Source organism: Pelobates fuscus, chromosome 1, assembly GCF_036172605.1.
Source record: "Pelobates fuscus isolate aPelFus1 chromosome 1, aPelFus1.pri, whole genome shotgun sequence".
NCBI classification, from domain to species: Eukaryota; Metazoa; Chordata; class Amphibia; order Anura; family Pelobatidae; genus Pelobates; species Pelobates fuscus.
This window is the reverse complement of record NC_086317.1, coordinates 259,846,799-259,866,545: the sequence shown is the minus strand read 5'-3', so window position 1 is coordinate 259,866,545 and position 19,747 is coordinate 259,846,799. Positions and strand designations below refer to the sequence as shown.

General features: G+C 43.0%; 1 protein-coding gene across 1 annotated transcript in view; it reads right to left on the bottom strand.

The window, feature by feature from the left end:
* Positions 1-19,747, bottom strand: part of LOC134612449 (ras GTPase-activating protein 4-like) — a 228,250-nt gene that overhangs the window by 46,465 nt on the left and 162,038 nt on the right. The gene's annotated exons all lie outside the window — the stretch shown is intronic.

Genomic DNA, 19,747 nt, shown 5'->3' with positions numbered 1-19,747 from the left:
GTTACCCACCAGAACCAGCAGTCGCCCGTCTTTGTCAGTATATCTGTTTGTTTCTTGAAAGACCCAATCCTTGTGGAAGAGAATAGCGACCCCTTTGGATTTGGTAGGTGAGAGCGCGTGGAACACCTGGGGGTAGTGAGGGGATTGAATGCGTGGGGTTTTGCGGACACAGAGATGTGTCTCCTGGAGGCATATAACTGCCGCTTTAGATTTCTGCATTTCTTGCACCAGGAGGCGCCTCTTATGCGGGCTATTCAGGCCTTTGACATTTAGCGAATAGATTTTAAACGTAGGCAGCGTCATGGTTGTGTTTGGGGATGCAGAGCTTTAGCGCCTGGGACCAGTAGGGCCTGGCGGCCAACCTGGGGAGTGTTGCGTGCGGTCAAGGGTAGGCAAACGCACAGACATTGCGTATTTAGGTCAGTTACACACATTATGAGTGGTGGAATACTGGTACCTTGCATAGCATCTAGGAACATTTTTATACATGTTAACAAATATCGTACAAACACATTTAAACCTTGGGATGGGGTGAAGGGGGGAGAACAAGGGGATACCTGTGTCCAGCACAGGGATGTAGATCGCCTCAGGTGAGAGTTTGGCATCTCTCGAGTGTGGGCGATGGGGGGTGTGGACAGACGGCTCCACCGAAGCCGAGCCTATTAAAATTCTACCTTGAGGAGCCAAATGGAATGAGATAGGTGCCCATTAAAATATGGTGTTGGGGGCCCGAATCTAAAGCATACTAAAACATAACTGTCGGTAGCCCAATTTAGGCGATATATGTCCTAATGGTGTCGGATCTGGGGTGTACACCATACCGGCTCCCCCAACATGTACCGACCACGCCTGTTAGGTAGGCTAAGGGTTTTGCTTGTGGCGTTGAGAGACATTACTTCGCTATGGGGATCCACCTCATGGGCCAGTTGGGAGGTCGACAGTTATTACTTTGCGTGGTTTCCTATAGGCAAGAGTCACCCTGTTGGTTTATGTAAACCTTATGCTGGATTGCATTAGTTTCGTTTACAGGGTGCTGGGTGGGCAAGTTGCTAAACTACTGTATCATAAACATAACACAAAACAGCTACGATCAGTTGCAATTAAAAACCGAACATTAAACAAAACCGTTATGTCCACTGATGTGGCTTAACCGGAAACCCTGGATACATGTATATAAGTTATTTAGTAAATCAAAAGCATATTGCAGAAAGTGATACTTAAGTGAGTGAGCCGGCAAGGCCTAGGCCCTGGATGTTCTGCTTCAAAGTTCTTAAGGTGCTGCCGCTTTCGAAGTCGATCCCGCCATCATCCAGTCAGCTGTCAGCTTCCTTGGTTGCGTGTGCGTGGGAGAGTTGCGGCCCATGTTATGGTGTAGGCCCCAGTCTTTAAGTTTCGCCATTCCGGCCTCCGGGTCTAATACTACTTCAGTTTTGCCTTTGTGCCAAATTAGCAGTTTAGTAGGGTAACCCCATCTGTACGGGATCTGTCGATTGCGTAGGGTTTTTGTAATATTAATAAACTCACGTCGTCTTGCCATGGTAGCTGCTGAGAGATCGGCAAAAATGCTGAGTCCTTGGTACGGTTCAGGTAGCGTTTCCAGTTTCCTCGTCGCAGACAAGACTGCTTCTTTTGAGCTGTAGTAGTGGAAGCGTGCTATAACATCTCTCGGCGTGTCTGCCGTTAGCCTGGCCGGTCTCGGCAACCTGTGCGCTCTGTCCAGCGTCCAGGCCTCAGCCCCGAGCTGTGGTACTATTGCTGAGCATAGGGTTTGTAGAAATTTTGGGAGGGCCTCATTCGGGATTGTATCAGCTATGCCCCTGAAGCGTAGATTATTTCTACGGGCCCTGTCCTCCATATCGGCCATTTTAAGCTTTAGAGTTGCTTGATCTTCCTCCAAGCGGTGTATGTGGTCCACCAACTCGTTGTGGGCTGTGCACATATCATCCGTTTTGGTTTCCAGGCGGTCAGTGCGGTCTCCTAGCTCTTGAATATCGTCGCGCAGTTCTTTGGTAATCTGCTTGAAGTCGGTCCTAAGAGACTCTTTTAGGTCCTGCAGCATTAAACGAAGGCTGTGATTAGTTACCAGGGAGTCCCCGTGGGGGGTCTGATCTGCATCGTCGATGGATAATGCAGCGGCATCTGCAAAATCAGAGGCTTCTGGAGTTCCTCCGTCGCCATCTTGTTTTTGCCGCGGGCGGTCTTTTTTGGCATTCCGGACCGGGTCCGTCAATTTCAGCTGTCTTGATGGTGCCATGCTGTATTAGGATGTTGGGGCGTCTGGATGGGTGAGTTTTGCGGTATGTCTGGCTCGTTTTAGACGGCTTTTAGGCTCGGTGGCTGCGGAGCTCCGTTACAGTGCGACTACTCCATGCGGTCGCAGGACACGCCCCCCAAAATCTGGAAATTTTAAACTAAAGACTGGAAGAAGTCTGCGACTTAATCCACAGATACCATTACTAAAATCTGTGAATATCAATATTGTACCAGAGAAATTATGACACATATTATATTGTAAAACACAACAGCAAATTTTATATTAAAAGCTTTTCTAGTTAAAACATTGAAATGAAATGTAATAACTGTATCCATCCTGTGCCGGTAGTCACCGTCACTGGGTATGGAAGACAGACACTATATGTAGGTTATTGGTGCAGGGTATGTTAAATGTATTTCTTGTCTGTACCTCACCACCTACCGTATATACTCGAGTATAAGCCGAGTTTTTCAGCACATTTTTTGTGCTGAAAAACCCCAACTCGGCTTATACTCGAGTCAAAGTCTGTATTATGGCAATTTGCATTGCCATAATACAGACTGGGGGGAGAGGGGTGCTGGCAGAGCTGTAACTTACCTTTCCTGCAGCTCCTGTCAGCTCTCTCCTACTCCGCGCCGTCCGTTCAGCACCTCGGTCAGCTCCCAGTGTAAGTCTCGCGAGAGCCGCGGCTCTCGCGAGATTTACACTGTGAGCTGACAGAAGAGCTGAACGGACCGGCGGAGGAGGAGAGAGCTGACAGGAGCTGCAGGAAAGGTAAGTTACAGCTCTGCCAGCCCCCCTCTCCCCCCCACTGAACTACCAATGACACTGGACCACCAGGGAAGGAGCCCCCCTCCCTGGCCAGCTAGCAAGCAGGGAGGGGGGACGAAAAAAAAAAATTAATAATAATTACATAATAAATAATAATACAAAAAAAATAATAATATAAAAAAAATAAAAAAAATAATAATTAATAATATATCAAATGCCCACCCCCACCAACACATACACAAACACACACTGCATCACACACTGCATCACACACTCACACTTCATTCATATACACACACTGCACTCACACACACTGCACTCACACACACTGCATTCATACACACACTGCACTCACACACACACTGCACTCACACACACACTGCACTCATACACACACACACACTGCACTCACACACACACACTGCACTCATACACACACTGCACTCATACACACTGCACTCATACATACACACTGCATTCATTATATACACACACTGGAAATAAATATTCAATTAATATATACGCACACACACTGCACTCATACACACACACACACACTGCACTCACACTGCACTCATACACACACACACACACACACACACACTGCACTCATACACACACACTGCACTCACGCACTGCACTCATACACACTGCACTCATACGCGCACTGCACTCATGCACGCACTACACTCATACACACTGCACTCATACACACACACTGCATTCATTATATACACACACTGAAAATAAATATTCAATTAATATATACGCACACACACTGCACTCACACACACACACACTGCACTCATACACACACACTGCACTCATACACATGCACTGCACTCACACACTGCATTCATACACGCACTGCACTCATACACGCACTGCACACACACACTGCACTCATACACACACACACACTGCACTCACGCACTGCACTCATACACGCACTGCACTCATACACGCACTGCACTCATACGCACACTGCACTCATACGCACACACTGCATTCATTATATACACACACTGTAAATAAATATTCAATTAATATAATTTTTTTAGGATCTAATTTTATTTAGAAATTTACCAGTAGCTGCTGCATTTCCCACCCTAGTCTTATATTCGAGTCAATAAGTTTTCCCAGTTTTTTGGGGTAAAATTAGGGGCCTCGGCTTATATTCGGGTCGGCTTATACTCGAGTATATACGGTACCTCTTTTTCCTGTCCTATTGTTTCCCCAGCAGGCCGTTGTCCCAGGGACACTGCTAGACCAGTTTAAACTAGCTGCTTTGTCCCTCCTCAATCTCCCATCAGCCCTTTCTATTGTCTGACCCCACCCTTCCATGCACTTTAGTGCTTTATGTACCTTATTGTATGTAACTGAGGCTGTTGGGGGCTTAAATGTGTGTGATATGTCTATTAAAGTGAGTTGCTGTTTTACCCTTCACCAAGTGTCGTCTGGTGTTTGGTCCATGGTGGAAAAGGCCCTCAGTGATCCCAGTCAAGCCTCGGTGACTGGGTCTGAAGTGCTCCAAGGCCCCCGATAGCTACGAGGAAGCAGACTTGGCTGAGGTACTCGGTCGGTGTTCTGGAGGTCTGTCACACATCCTATCTACATTCCAACTGCAGTCATGTAGCAATACACACGATACAGGTACAGATACAATCAAAAGAGAAAGAAACAAAACCTCCAACCAGACGTGCTACATCATATTTCTTTCTGGTATCTCATAACAAGTGTTATACCTTAGGAATAAACTCTTTCTTTACTCTAAATGAAATAATATGCATAATAAAATAATATACATTTATTTTTATTTTTTAATTTGACAATTTTTATTATTTTTGTCTTTTTAAGATATATGAACTTTGGGGTACAGAAAGAAAAGGGGGGAGGGGAAAACAAATAAGTCATACATTCCATGATATACAGTTTGTTGATAGTTTACCACACATGCGTTTCGCCACTCGGCGTGTGCTGCGCAAGGGGACATTATAGAGATTAGTTTGGGTTGTGCAGGTGATTTGTAACCCTTCATCAACGGGTTACCAATGTGTCTCATTGGCCTCATACCTGTGTTGTATCTGCCTACTGTGACTCTCTATCTCTGGGTTTCCCATTGTTCCATTGTGGCCTTCCTCTCATTGTGCCTGGGTGTTCATAGTACGATGTCTGTTGGGATTCCTTCATGTGGCCCCCTTCCTCCACCCTTATACACCTTCTTGGAGCTGTTGCGTTTATGTGCCCTTGTCCATATATGCTCTCTATCTCTCACTCGCTTGACCTGTGTGCTTCCGTGGATTTATGTGTTTATTTGCCATTATCTCGTACTTCCAGTTTGTGGAAGTTTGTGTTATTAGGGCTTCTCTGGTTGGTACTAGAGTCGATTTCCACGCTCTGGCTAGGAGTGTAACCGCTGAAATCAGCAGGTGGAATAACAGGCATTCGTCTGTTTTGGTCATTGTCTGTGGTATCATGAATAGTATGCTCTGTTCTATGGTCAGTGGCCATGGTCTATCTAGGAGGTCTGTTGCTATGTCCCCCACCATTTTCCAGTAGGTCTTGAGCTGTGTGCAGGACCACCACATATGTTCCATGGACCCCCCATTCACCCCACATCTCCAGCACACATTAGGGTGGTTCGGGTATAACCTGGCCAGTTTCTCCGGCACCATGTACCACCTATATTGCAGCTTCCTAATCGTTTCGAGGTGTGTCATGCATCGTGTATTACCTTTATGTATTGTGAGAGCCCTGCGCCATTGGTCTTTGTCTAGGACGTACCCCAGTTCTTTGTGCCATGCTGCTTGGAATGTCATGTCTGCGTCTGTCTTATCGTCTATGAGTGCGTTGTATATGGTTGAGAGTGTTTTTCCGGGGGGCTTGTTTGATAGGCATAGTTGTTCTATTGTTTGCTCTTGTAGTGCTGACCTACTTTGTAGTTTTACCCCTGTAAGCAGTGATCTTAGTTGCATGTGTTGGAACATAGCTCTGGTGGGGATGTCATATCTAGATTGTAATTCCAGGAAAGGTATCAGCTTATTTGCCTGGTATAGATGTTTGATCCTGGTGCACCCCGCCTTCGCCCATTTTTTGGAGTCAAATGTCGGGATCACTATTGCTAGGCAAGAGATTGGGGCATCCCCGTCTATGGCTTCCCCTTTCCCTCCCTTCGTTCGGAGGTCATCCCAGGCTCTGAGTGTCTGTTGTGTGGTCTGTAAGGGCTTCATGGTCCGGGGTCGGAGCTGCTGTGGGATCCAAAATAGGTCCCCAAATGTCGGACCACCTATACAGTAGGCCTCTATCTGGGTCCATTGTTGTAACTCTCCCCCTGTCGTCGCCCCTTTGATAGTTGCTAATTGGGCTGCTTTGTAGTATGTGTGTATGCTTGGAAACCCAGTCCCCCTTTTGTGGTTGGTCTTTGCAAGAGCCTGGTGGCTACCCTTGGCCGTTGATTGGCCCATACATAGCGGACTAGTAATTTTTGGAAGGAGGATAGGTATACGTTCGGAAGTATGATAGGAAGGGTGCGCAGGAGATACTGAAATTTGGGGAGCAGCATCATCTTGATTGCTGCCACCCTGCCCACCCAGGACAGGTATTTCCCCTCCCAAGACTCTAGCGTGGTTGCCGTTTCTTTTTTCAGTCTGTTGTAATTCAGGTCTAGGAGCTGTTCTGTGTGAGGTGGGATGCGTAGTCCTAGGTATGTCAAGTGATCTTTCCGCCAGTCAAAGGGGAAGGCGTCTTTAAGTCTGCTGATTGTTTCCCTCGGTAACCCCAATCCCATAGCTTGTGTTTTTGTGATGTTTAGTTTATAGTAGGAGTGTCGTCCGTATTCTGTAATTGTGGCCATCAGGTTTGGAAGTGATATGTGCGGTTGTGTCAGGGTAAGAAGGATGTCGTCTGCATATAGGCTTGCCTTGTATTCCCTATCCCCTATTTTCACCCCATGTATTGAGGAGTGTTGTCTAATGGCAGCCGCCAGTGGTTCCAGAGCCATGACATATAGTAGCGGCGATAGTGGGCATCCCTGGCGGAAGCCATTTGAGATGGTAAAGGGGTCTGAAACAAATCCCGCATTTATGACCCGCGCTGTTGGTGCGTTTTATAAGGCCCTGACCGCTGAGAGGAAGCCCCCCGGTGTCCCAAACTTTAGGAGGACCTTCTCAAGGAATTCCCATCCCAGCCGGTCGAAGGCCTTTTCGGCGTCCAATGACACCATTACACCTCCCACCTTCATGCGGTAAACACTGTGGATGATATTTAACACCTTCCTGGAGTTGTCTCCCCCCTACCTGTTTTTTATGAACCCCACTTGGTCTGTGTGTATGATGTGGGGGAGCATGTTCCCAAGGCGTAATGCGTAAATTTTTGTGTAGAGTTTGGCGTCTGTGTTTAACAGGGATATGGGGCGGAAATTTTGCGGGCAAGTGGGTGCTTTGCCTGGTTTTGGGAGTGTTATGATATGGGCCACTAGGGCCTCTTTGGGCAATCGTTGCAGTTTGGTGGCTTCGTTGAATGCGTTAGTCAAATGTGGTGTTAGAATAGTAGCGAATCGTTTGTAGTAGCAGTTTGCAAAGCCATCTGGGCCTGGTGCTTTACCCGTCGGTAGGAGTTTAATAGCCGCTGCCACTTCTTTGTCTGTGATGGTGGTTGTGAGTTCCTGTTGTTGTTGTGTTGTGAACATGGGTAGGGGAATCGCGTCTAGATATGTCTGTATGTCTCGTGGGTTCGGTTGTGGCGTTTTTGTGTCTTTCGCCAGGTTGTAAAGCGAGGTATAGTATTGAGCAAAGACGTTGCTTATGTCTTTGGGCGCTGTGACTTTGTGCCCCTCAGTTGAGGTTAGGTATGTAATTTTTTGTTGTGCTTGTTTTGTTTTTAGGTGTTGTGCTACCAGTTTACCTGCTCTGTTTCCCTGTGAGTAGTGTGTTGCTTTCAGCCTATGGAGGTATTGGCCCGTTTGTTCCAGGGCTTGTTTGTGTATGTTTTGTGTAATGGCCATAATACGTCTCTTTAGATCTTGGGATGGGGATTGTTGGTTTTGTGAGTTTAGGTTTTGTAGCTCCTTCTGCCAGTCACGCATTTGCTTTTGTGTCTGCCGTTTTAGGAACGACGCCTGTTTTATCAGTAGCGATTTGTGTGCTTGCCAGATCGTGTTGTGTGAGGTGTCTCCTGTTTTGTTCTCCGTGAAGTAGTGGTTTAACTCTGTTTCTATGTCTTTCGTGAAGGCTGTGTTTGTGAGTAGGGAGGTATTCAGTCTCCAGGGGCTTCTGTGAGTGGAGTCATATTTGTCTGTCAATGTTGCTACTACTGGGGCATGGTCTGACCATGTGATCTGTTCTATTGAACATTCTTTAACCTGCGCCAGATGTTGGCCCGTTATGAGTATTCCGTCTATTCGTGAGTAGGTATTGTGGACTGTGGATAGGAAGGTGTAACCCCTCTCCCCTACGTGCAGAGCTCTGCACACATCATAGTAGTGATGGTCGTGGAGTAGCTTTTGCAATGCCCTTCCTTGTCTCTTGAGCGGTCTCATTCTGTTGGCCGTGTGTGGTATCGTGGTGTCTACCATTGGATCTAGGACATGATTTAGGTCTCCACATATTACCCCTATCCCTTGTTGCATGGTGGATATTTTCTTGAGTACCTTGTGGAGAAAGTTTCTTTGTTCCCTGTTGGGGGCACAGATATTTGTGATAGTATACATAACGTCATTGAACGTCCCCACAACTATGACATACCGTCCCTCGGTGTCTACCTCTACATGCGTGGGTGTAAATGCCACATCTTTACTGATAAGTATGGAGGTGCCCTTCGATCTGCTGGAGTGTGTGGCGTGGTACTGATGGGGATAGTCCTGTAAAAATATGGGTGAATATGCCTTAGTTTTAAAATGTGTTTCCTGGAGGCACACTACTTCAGGGTGTAGCTGTTTTATGTCTTTGCGAAGCAGGCTCCGCTTCGCTGGGTGGTTAAGGCCCTTAGTGTTATGGGAGTATATTTTCATGGGGGGTTAATCTTTGGATTACAAGCGGTTGTAGTGTCGTTGCGTCTACCAGTGGGAGAGCCACCCTTCCCAGCTTGTTCGAACCGGGTGGTTGCTCCCTTTTTTGTGCCCTGTTTGGGCTGTAGCCCCCTATGTGTGTGGGTATACCAAGTGAGGTGGTGGAGAATTTCTTGTGTGTGGTGTAAACGGTTTGGAACATGGAAAGTAAACATTTTAACTAAAACATTAAAAACTGAACAATGTGCCATGTTTTTGGCCTTGCGCCCTTCATAGGCGCTTCAGGGTAGGAAGCTTCGTGCTTCCATGCCTGTCCATAGCGGTCAATTGGCCTGGGTGTTTAATGTTCGTTCGTTATTCACCCCTCTTTTCACAATATATGTACTGTGTTTGACCGTAGGTCTAGGGTTTTTCTGGGTGAGCGCCCCTGGGGTCTTTGAGGCAGTTTAGGTCGGTGCTGGATGAACTAAGGGTCATTTCTATGGCTTGGCCGACCTGGTCCCCCCCTGAGGGCGTCCCCCCCTTGTAGTATTAGTCCCAATGTCTCTGCGAGGAGCTTGCTACAGTCTTGTGGTTTTTGTTGCACTACTTATCTGTTCCTTGCAGCTTTCTTCCACTCTGGGTTGAGTTCTGCGGGTTTTGCCACTTTAGGATGCGGCTGAGGTGTTGGCAGGCCCCAGTCTCTCAGGGCTTGTATGCCGGCCTCCGGCGTTGTGATGGCTGTGATCCTGCCTTCGTGCGTGACAAGCAGTTTGACCGGAAATCCCCACCTGTAAGGCTTCTTGTGTTGTCTCAGTTGTTCTGTGATGGGGGCAAAGGTTTTCCTTTTCTTCAGTGTCGCTGCTGATATGTCGGCATATATTGTTACTCCCTGGTATGGCGCCGGGAGGTTCAGGCGTTGTCTGCTTGCTCTCATTAACTCTTCCTTGACATGATAGTAATGGAGTCTCACCAGGGTGTCGCGTGGAGCGTCCGACGTGAGGAATCTTGGTTTAGGGACTCTATGGTACCGGTCTAGCAACAGCATGTCCTGGTGGAGGTCTGGGGCGAGGTGTTTGAACAGACCTTGTAGGTATGCATGCAGGTCCGCTGTGCTCACTGATTCCGCCACCCCTCTCAATCTTAGATTGTTGCGCCTGGAGCGGTACTCCATATGAGCTAGCTTATTTTCAAAGGTTGCCATTTTGTCATGCATGTCGTCTACCTCAGCTCTCATGACATTGAATGCCTCAGCATGATCCACCATTTTGTCTTCCAGTGTGGAGGTGCGTGATCCCAGGTCCCTTATTTCTGCTTTGATTTCATTCAGGGATGTTTGGAGAGTGAGTTGCAGTTTGTGGTGCATGTCATCTACCATTTTTTGTATTATGCCCGATGTTGCTGGGGCATCTATGGTGTTTGTACCTTGCAGTTCATTGTGATCCTCGCGGGCGCCATCTTGGGAGTCCTCTGGCATTGTCGCGGATTTCGCGTGGGTATTTCGGGCTGCAAAGAAGTTATTTTTGTCACTCCTTTCTGTCTGTCTTCTTCCCTTCTGTTGGGACATGGCTCCGGTTACTGTTTTCGCTCTCGGGGTGCTCGTTCCGCTATTGAAATGGCCGTGGTAGCACGGAGCTACTCTGACATGCGGCCGCTACTCTCGGGTTCCAGGCCACGCCCCCATATACATTTATTTTGAGTAATGCAAAATATCCAATTTGCTTTGTGTTACTTTATATTACAAATTCACTGGAGAGTGCTTGAAAGTAGGCTATTTAAAGTAGTCTCTTTTAAGTATGAGTTGAAACAACAGGAGTTTCTTGGAGAACTGGTGGACTGTGGTTGGTATTAGTTAATACCAAGTGAAAAGAAAACAGGTTTACATTTCTTTTTTTTTTAAATATAAATATTTTTAATCTTTGCTGATTTTATTTATAACTTTGTCCCTTTTTTATTTATATTTTTCTCTTTGCGTTTTTAATGTAGAAACTTTTTCTTATATATATTTTTATTTCTTTGCTGTTTTTATTTAAAACTTTGTCCCTTTTTTAGTTATTTTTCTCCTTGCTGTTTTTATTTAACCCCTTAAGGACTGAGCCAAATGTACACGTTGTGATCAAAACAAAACGTAAACAAAACCTGGCATTTGCGCTATATGTCTGTCCAACCGTAATTCACCTCTTTCATATTAAACGCACCCACACTCCATTGTATATCATTTTATTCAGAGGAAACAGGGCTTTCATTTAACATCAAATATTTAGCTATGAAACATAATTTAATATAAATAAAATATAAAAAAATAAGATTTTAAAAATCTTTTTTAGTTCGACGTGACATTTTAACTGTGAATGTCATAATACTGTTTGCTTTTACTGCAATAAAATCCACATATCTGTATTCAGCTATGTCTCACGTGTAAAACAGTACCCCCTTTGTACAGGATTTATGGTGTTTTGGTTACAGGGTCAAATATAGCATGTTACATTTTTCAGTTTTTTCACATTGAATTTCGCCAGATTGGTTACTTTGCCTTTGAGACCGCATGGTATCATGGCACTAGAAAAAGTGCAGAGACGAGCTACAAAATTGATAAAAGGAATTTTAGTTACGAAGAAAGGTTAAAAAATTTAAATTTCTTTCGTTTGGAAAAACGGTGCCTCAGAGGAGATATGATAACATTATACAAATATATTCGGGGCCAGTTCAAACCATTATCTGGAAATCTATTCATAAACAGGGCTATATATAGGACACGAGGTCACACATTTAGGCTGGAAGAAAGGAGATTTCATCTAAAGCAAAGAAGAGGGTTTTTTTACAGTAAGAGCAATAAGGATATGGAATTATCTGCCTGAAGAGGTGATTTTATCAGAGTCCATACAGATGTTTAAACAGCAATTGGATAAATGCTTGCAAAAACATAACACACAGAGATATAATTTCTAATTAGTGGGGAAATAGCTGCTTGATCCAAGGAGATATCTGACTGCTATTTTAGGGTCAAGAATTAATTTTTTCCTAGTTTGTTGCAAAATTGGAAGCGCTTCAGACTGGGCTTTTGCCTTTTTTTGGATCAACAGCAAAAACATATGTGAGGAATGCTGAACTTGATGGACGCAAGTCTCTTTTCAGCTATGTAACTATGTAACTATGTGTTACTAGTAACCCATTAAATTACAGAGTCTATATAAAATATGTGTATTAGAGGTTTATTAGAGGTTTAAAAAACCACAACCACTTAATTGATTTCCAATCATCATGATACTTGGAGTCTGTGCATGCAGTGTTTCAGCAAGAAATGCTGCATATATCGAGAAATTAAGGCTATCTATCGGAGGTAACTCCTCTTTCGGCAGTGTCATTAGCCAAGCGGAAAAGAGAGTTCTAGGCTTCTAGGTAAATTTTTTACTCAGATGAAAAATTCTTCTCATATATGATTTTTCAAGCAATTTGCCCACTTTATTACTGTTATTTATATAGCGCCAACATCCCCAGCCCTTAATAAGTTTAAAATGGGGTGAACCAATGTTCAGTGTCACACCGGCTGCGCAGTTTGAACAGGTCATTAATGTGTAAGGGTGTATTAGCGGAGGTAATTTTAGCAGAGGTCCTTTTCCTTTTATGTCCCAAATACCCAGCGCTTATAAAAACTAGTACTATCTCTAGGTTTTAAATACAGTTATACAGTGATTTTTTTTTTTGTCGGTGCACATTTATTTTTATAAACTGAAATATCTATTCTAACTAAACTAGATATCATATTTTACTAATATTTCTGTAGTGACTTTGTGTATGTAACTTGTAAAATTCCATGTGTTTTCATGGTGGTTGCCATGGTAATGGACTAATATCTGTTTATGCAAAGATTTGACCCTTGTATTTTTTCCATTAACTTAAAAGGACGTGGGAAGCCCTGGAAAATAATATTTACGAAATATGCAGTATAATAACACATGGTTCAAATACTCTGCTGACAGGGAAAGCAATTGGGACCTTCTGGCTCCGAGCCATATGTTACATATCTAGGATATCCAACAGCCCAGTTCTGTATGCTGACTGACAGCTTCCTGAACACAGGACACTGAGAGTGAGATAAGGAGCTCTACGGAACTAAGAGCGCAGTGTTTAAGGGCTGTGTTGAAATACAATTGTGAGATTCTGCCATTCTCATCTTTGTGGCAGAAATTATTAGAGCAATTTGTGTCACTCACATTCCACCTCACAAGATATTTGTAGGATTGACAAATTTCTCAAATGTTCAAGAATCTGCCTAAATCTGAAATTTAGGGAAAAAAAATTCAGACAAACAATTCAAAATGCAATTCAAAATACAGAAAAAAAAATGTACTTTCAAATTATGGAGTAAAAGTTCATTTAAAAATCCTGTACATTAAATAAAATAGCTGACTTGCTATTAAAAATTTAATGTACTGTGGCGGAGCACGACTGCTATGCCGGCTAGACATGTTTGAAAGAAGCTCTTCATTAAATCTTGGATATCTGGCTTCTATTACTCCAGCGACTACACACCCAACCTAACTTACAATGGGAATCCCTCACCTCAGTTTGAGCTCCCACTCATTACTTCATGGCATGGAGTTCCGAATGCAGCCTACACGGCTAGGCGGGCCCTGGGCAAGGGAGAAGAGGCAGATCTTCTGAAGCAGCAGATCTCATCGGCTTAGATGCCTCTAAGGTTTTCTGTTGGTGCCCCTACGCCCCTGGACCGGTGTGGTTATCCCAGTCTCCACCAGTGCAACTAGCTTACCCTTGCTACTGGGTCAGTGGAGTGTCTGTCACCAGTGCAGCTGTACCAGAGCCAAAAAGCACTTAGGACAATCCAATGGCCATCTTTAATCTGCTCGCTGTGATGCATATTAGAACTGCACTTTGTGACCGTAACATAGCACATCAAAAATAGAGATTTACACAAAAAAGAAAAATGACAGTACTGGTGTAGAACTGACTCCTGAAACAAAGTCTATTTAGATGTTCTAATAAAAGAATTCTGGTTCTAATGATAACGTTCTAAAGGGACAGCAAAAAAACAACAACTCCTTGGTGTACAAATGAAATATTACCCACTGATGCTTGAAGACAGGAAATGTCACCTCAGGCAAAAGAAAAATGGCAGAGGAACAAAGATAATGATGTGGAATTGTCTGTCTACAATGATTGTTTTGTCATATTTAGTAGATATCTTAAAAAAAAAAGGCCTGGAGCCATTTTGAAAAAGCTGAATTTTGATCTAAGGAGGGATGTTGACATCAAGACATCTGCTAGTTAAAAAATAACAATGTAATAGTTGAAATGAACAACCAAGAGCATAATTTGGCATTTAATGTCTTTTTAGGCAAACTTTTAGGCGAATTTGCCCACTATCATATTTCCGGTTGGCCGAGGGATGAGAGGAAAACTGTAGTTAGTGAAGTTACGGGAAACAGAATATCACTTACACATGCGTAGATTTATGTAAATGAATCCTCAGGCTGCACAGGTCATACTGATGGAGGTTGCAGAGATATATGATGTCATACCTCATGACTCACTGAGCCCCCATCTGTCAAACAAATATCACCTGTGATGTGTGAGAAGTAAGATACACCAATATATTTATATGTGTTTTGTGTACATATAAAAGGCCTTTCGTTTATATTTGACCCCAGGCTAAATGTTGCCAGTCCTCTTCTGGGTTTACGTAACTGCAAGACAAACATATTATTCTACATAACAATAATCTATCTACACAGATAGTGTATAGATTTAAAATTCTTCCGACGCAGTGCATGGCTGCAACATCTCTAAAGGTCTGACATGTTCTTGGCTTAAGAAAGCTTTCAAAATTATTAGTGACTCAGTCTGCTATTTTTTATTTCTAATTTTGCCAGTTTTCCAAAGACCAGGCCAAAGCAAGCACTGCAATGTGAAAATACTAGGAGGCTTATAAAAAGGTACCTGTGTTCGGTCATTTTGGTACTTCATCTGCATATAAATAATAAAATGTGAAAGGATTCTAGGTATCTGAAGCTAAAGGAATTTTATACATAAATAAATGCATATCCTCCCCCCGTCAACAGTACACCTACTGTCACTAATTGATTTTTTTCCCTAAAAATGTAAAAATGAGCGTTAGAAGTACCTGTTTTAATCTCTATTTTGAACATACAGTTAAAGGAACAGTGCACACACAAATAAAAATACAGGGAAGCTGAAATTAAGTTTGTCCACAAAAGGTATTGCGTGGGCTTATGCAAAAGCCAAAGTGCAAACAGTTCAAAAATACATTGTGATACAGAGAGGTATATACAGGTAGAGTAGTTATCTGGTAAAAAAAAGCTTACATTTTAATACATGGTCGATGAATCCTTTGCAGGCATTGACCATCACCAAACATGGGGTTTCCTCCTTTGTGATGCTTTGCCAGGCCTTTACTGCAGCTGTTATCAGTTGTTTGTTCGTAAGAGTTTTTTGCCTTAAGTTTTGTGTTCAGCAAGTGAAATGAATGCTCGATCGGGTTGACTTCAAGTGATTCACTCGGCCATTGCAGAAAATTCCACTTCTTTGCCTTAAAAAACTCTTGAGTTGCTTTCACTGTATATTTTGGGTCATTCTCTATTTGTAAAGTGAAGCTCACTTAATTTGGCTGGATCTGAGCAGAAAAATATATCCCTATACACTTCAGAATTCATCCGGCTGCTTCTGTCTTCTGTCACATCATCAATAAACACTAGTGACCCAGTGCTATTGGAAGCCATGCATGTCCATGCCATCACACTGCCTCCACTGTGTTTTACATATAATGTGGTGTGCTTCAGATCAAAGCATTCTTCATACTTTATTCTTCACATCATACTGGTACATGTTTCATCTGTCCAAACAATGCTGTTCCAGAAATGGGCTGGCTTTTTTAAGTTTAATCTAGCTTTTCTATTCTTGAGGCTTTTAAATGGTTTGCATCTTGTGGTGAACCCTCTGTATTTGCTGTCGTGAAGTCTTCTCTTTATGGTAGACTTGGGTAATGAATGTAATGAATGATATGCCTACCTCCTAGAGAGTGTTCTTCACTTGGCTGGATGTTGTGAAGGGGTTTTTCTTTACTATTAAAAGGACCATACACCATTGTTGTTTTCCATGAACATCCAGGCCTTTTTGTGTTGCAGAGCTCACCAGTGCATTCTATTTTTCTAAGAATGAACCAAACTGTTGATTTGGCCATCCAAATGTTCTTGCTATCTCTCTGATGACTTTTTTTGCAGCCTTAAGATTTTCTGTATCACTTGCATTGAGTTCCTTTGGCAGCATGTTGTGGGCTCAAAACAACAGCTTCTGTTGTTCTCGGTTATTTTTTACATACGCTGATCAGCCACACCATTAAAAACACCTGCCTAATATCACGTAGGCCCATCTCATACTGCCAAAACAGGTCTGATGTGTCGAGGCATGGAATCCATAATCTCTCTGAACGTGTCCTGTGATATATGGTACCAAGACTTTAGCAGTAGATCCTTTACGTCCTGCAAGTTGCAAGGTGTAGCTTCCATGGATCGGATTTGTTATTCCAGCACATCCCACAGATGCTCAATTGAATTGAGATCTGAGGAATTTGGAGGCCAAAACAACACCTTGAACTATTTGTCAGGTTCCTCAAACCATTCCTGAATGTTTTTTGCAGTGTATCATGGTGCATTATCCTGCTGAAAGAGGCAGCTGCCATCAGAGAAAGCCACTGCCATGAAGGTGTGTACATGGTCTGCAACAATATCTAGGCAGGTGGCACATGTCAAAGTAACATCCACATAAATGCCAGGACTTAAGATTCCCCAGCAAAACATTGCCCAGAGCATAACACTGCCTCTGCCAGCCTGTCTTCTTCCCATTGTGCACCCTGCAGTTGTCTCTTCTCTATGTAAACAACACACATGCACCAAGTCATCCACCTGATCTAAAGAAAATGGAGTTCATCAGACCAGCCAACCTTTTTCTACTGTTCCGGTTCTGGAGCTCACTTCCCCATAGAAAGGGGCTTTTGGATGTGGACAGGGATAATCATGGGCACTCTGACCGGTCTGCGGCTATGCAGTTCCATTTTCAGCACTGTGTGTTCTGACACGTTTCTATCATAGCCAGCATTAAGTAACTCAGCAATTTAAGCTACAGTAGCTCTTAATGTGTAATCAGAGCAAACAAACTAGCCTTAGCTCCTCATGTGCTTCAATGAGACAATGACACTGACAATGGTTTACTGGTTGCTCATCCTTGCACTTCTTTTGGTAGATACTAACCACTACATACCAGGAACACCCCACAAGACCTGACATTTTGAAGATGCTCTAACCCAGTTGCCTAGCCATCTCTATTTGGCCCTTGTCAAAGTCACTCAGATTTTTTTGCTTGACCATTTTTCCTGCTTCCAACACATGATAGTTAGTGATATAATCAATGTTATTCACTTCACGTGTCAGTGGTTTTAATGTTGTGGCTGATCAATGTAAATCCGGTCCTTGTTAAAGGTTAAGGTTATGAGGAACAACATTTTTTTGGACTGTGACACATCAGCCTTTCTGCATCACATTGTCCCCTTATAGATGTGACAGAATCATACAAGATATATCTTATTAGACAGCTGATATCCAAAATTGTTTTGTAGCATTAATGTGTAGACTTTATATGAGCTCACAATCTGGGCAATTCTCATAAACCCTGTCTGATGACTGTCATATCTATGCTCTGGGACTTTATATGCTTATATATAATGCAAAAAGGTTTATTAAGCCCTCAGTGGAGATTTTCACCTAACACTATTAACCCTTTCAGTTCCATTTTAATGCCCTTAGTGCATGCCAGTTGAGTTACTAAGTTACTTTATATATTAAAGGACGTTTTCAAGCCCAATAAGCTTTATAGTTCGCTATAAAGCCCTACCAGAGTAAATAGTAAAACTGTTTGCATATGTTTTGCTCAAGGTGCCAGTTGCAGCATCCTGTGACCTGGCTCATTGGTTGAGAATGCCAATGGAGTACTTACAGCAAATGAGCTAAGCCCTGCACTGCGAGTTTAGCTCGGTGCAGAAAGCTTCTGGCCTTGCTCACACTCACACTACATTACTGAGGTTCCTGACTGAAAAAAATATCCCACATGTATTGTCCACTATTCACTATTGCATTTTCCTTCTTCCCCTTACTGCTTTTGTTCTTTTCTGTTTTAGCATTTTTGTTAGTCTGTGTTGTTGTGTGGTTTTAAAATAAAATCATATATCACACCTATAGTGGATTATAGTCGGGTTTCTTTTTATAACGTGACATGTGAAGTACATGCTCCCCATTTTCGTTTCATAATCATTTCTCTCATTATCTTTTCTTTTTATATAATATTTAAAGTGTTATTATTACACAAATCCACTTTAACGGCAAGTAAATGATTTCTTTTCACTTTGTAAATGCATTTAGCTTTTTGGAGTCTTTTGTGCTCACTTTGTAACCTACAGAGAGATTGAAACATCATTTCAATAGACAAGCTGTGATTAGCAAATGCTTACATGGAAACCTGTTTCTTACACTTTTAAAAAAGTGTATTGTTTAGCTGAAACTGTACATTTATTTTGTTGCACTTTAATTACATGTTTGTTCCTAGATATTTTAAAATAACAGAGTTTGATATGTGCTTGTTATTTGGATATTACATTAGTTGCTGAGAAAAATCAGTATGTGGGAATAAATGTGAATGTTATGCAACCAGAATATAAATGGAAATGGCTGGGTGGAGATTCATTGTTTCGCTGGGAAGAGCATCTAATGTTAGAAAGCATTTTCTTCTTTCATACTCGTTAAGAATTAATGTAAATGGCATGATTATGCTACACAATAAAACATAATGAAAAAATTATAAATATAATTTTAATAAAACAGTCTAAAAATAATATTAAAATTATACCACGGGCTGGAATTGTCCCCCTTCTCTTTTTAAAATGCATCTTTTACACACACACTTGTACAAGCAAGCAAAAACAAGGAAGCTGGTCAACTAAATAAGTTTCTTGTTCTAGTTAGTATATCTATTGCTATAAACACCTGTCCAGTCACAGTTTATGGGATATGTAGTTTAGCCCCATCATCAGTTTCAAGATTTAAGATACTCCACTGATTTGCAAAGTGTTGCAGGAGGATAGCAGTTTAAAAACGTATGTGCCTTTCAGATAGTGCTGCTCTACAATGTGCTGTACACATTTGTAGCTCACTTTGCTTTGAGTAAAGCAGTAGCATATCTCAGAAAGATTACTGCAATGTAAAGCAGGATATATTTAGCTTAAAGGACCACTATAGGCACCCAGACCACTTCAGCTTAATGAAGTGGTCTGGGTGCCAGGTCCCTCTAGGATTAACCCTTTCTGCTGTAAACATAGCAGTTTCAGAGAAACTGCTATGTTTACCTTTGGGTTAATCCAGCCTCTAGTGGCTGTCTCATTGACAGCTGCTAGAGGTGCTTCCGCGCTTCTCACTGTGATATTCACAGTGAGAAGATGCCAGCGTCCATAGGAAAGCATTGAGAATGCTTTCCAGTGGACTGGCTGAATGCGCGCGCGCCTCTTGCCGCTCATGCGCATTCAGACGATGACGGGGAAAGGAGGCGGAGAGTCCCCACTGCGAGGGAGCCCGGTGGTGGAGAGAAGGTAAGTGTTTAACCCCTTCCTCACCCTAGAGCCCGGCGGAAGGAGGACCCTAAGGGTGGGGGGGACCTAG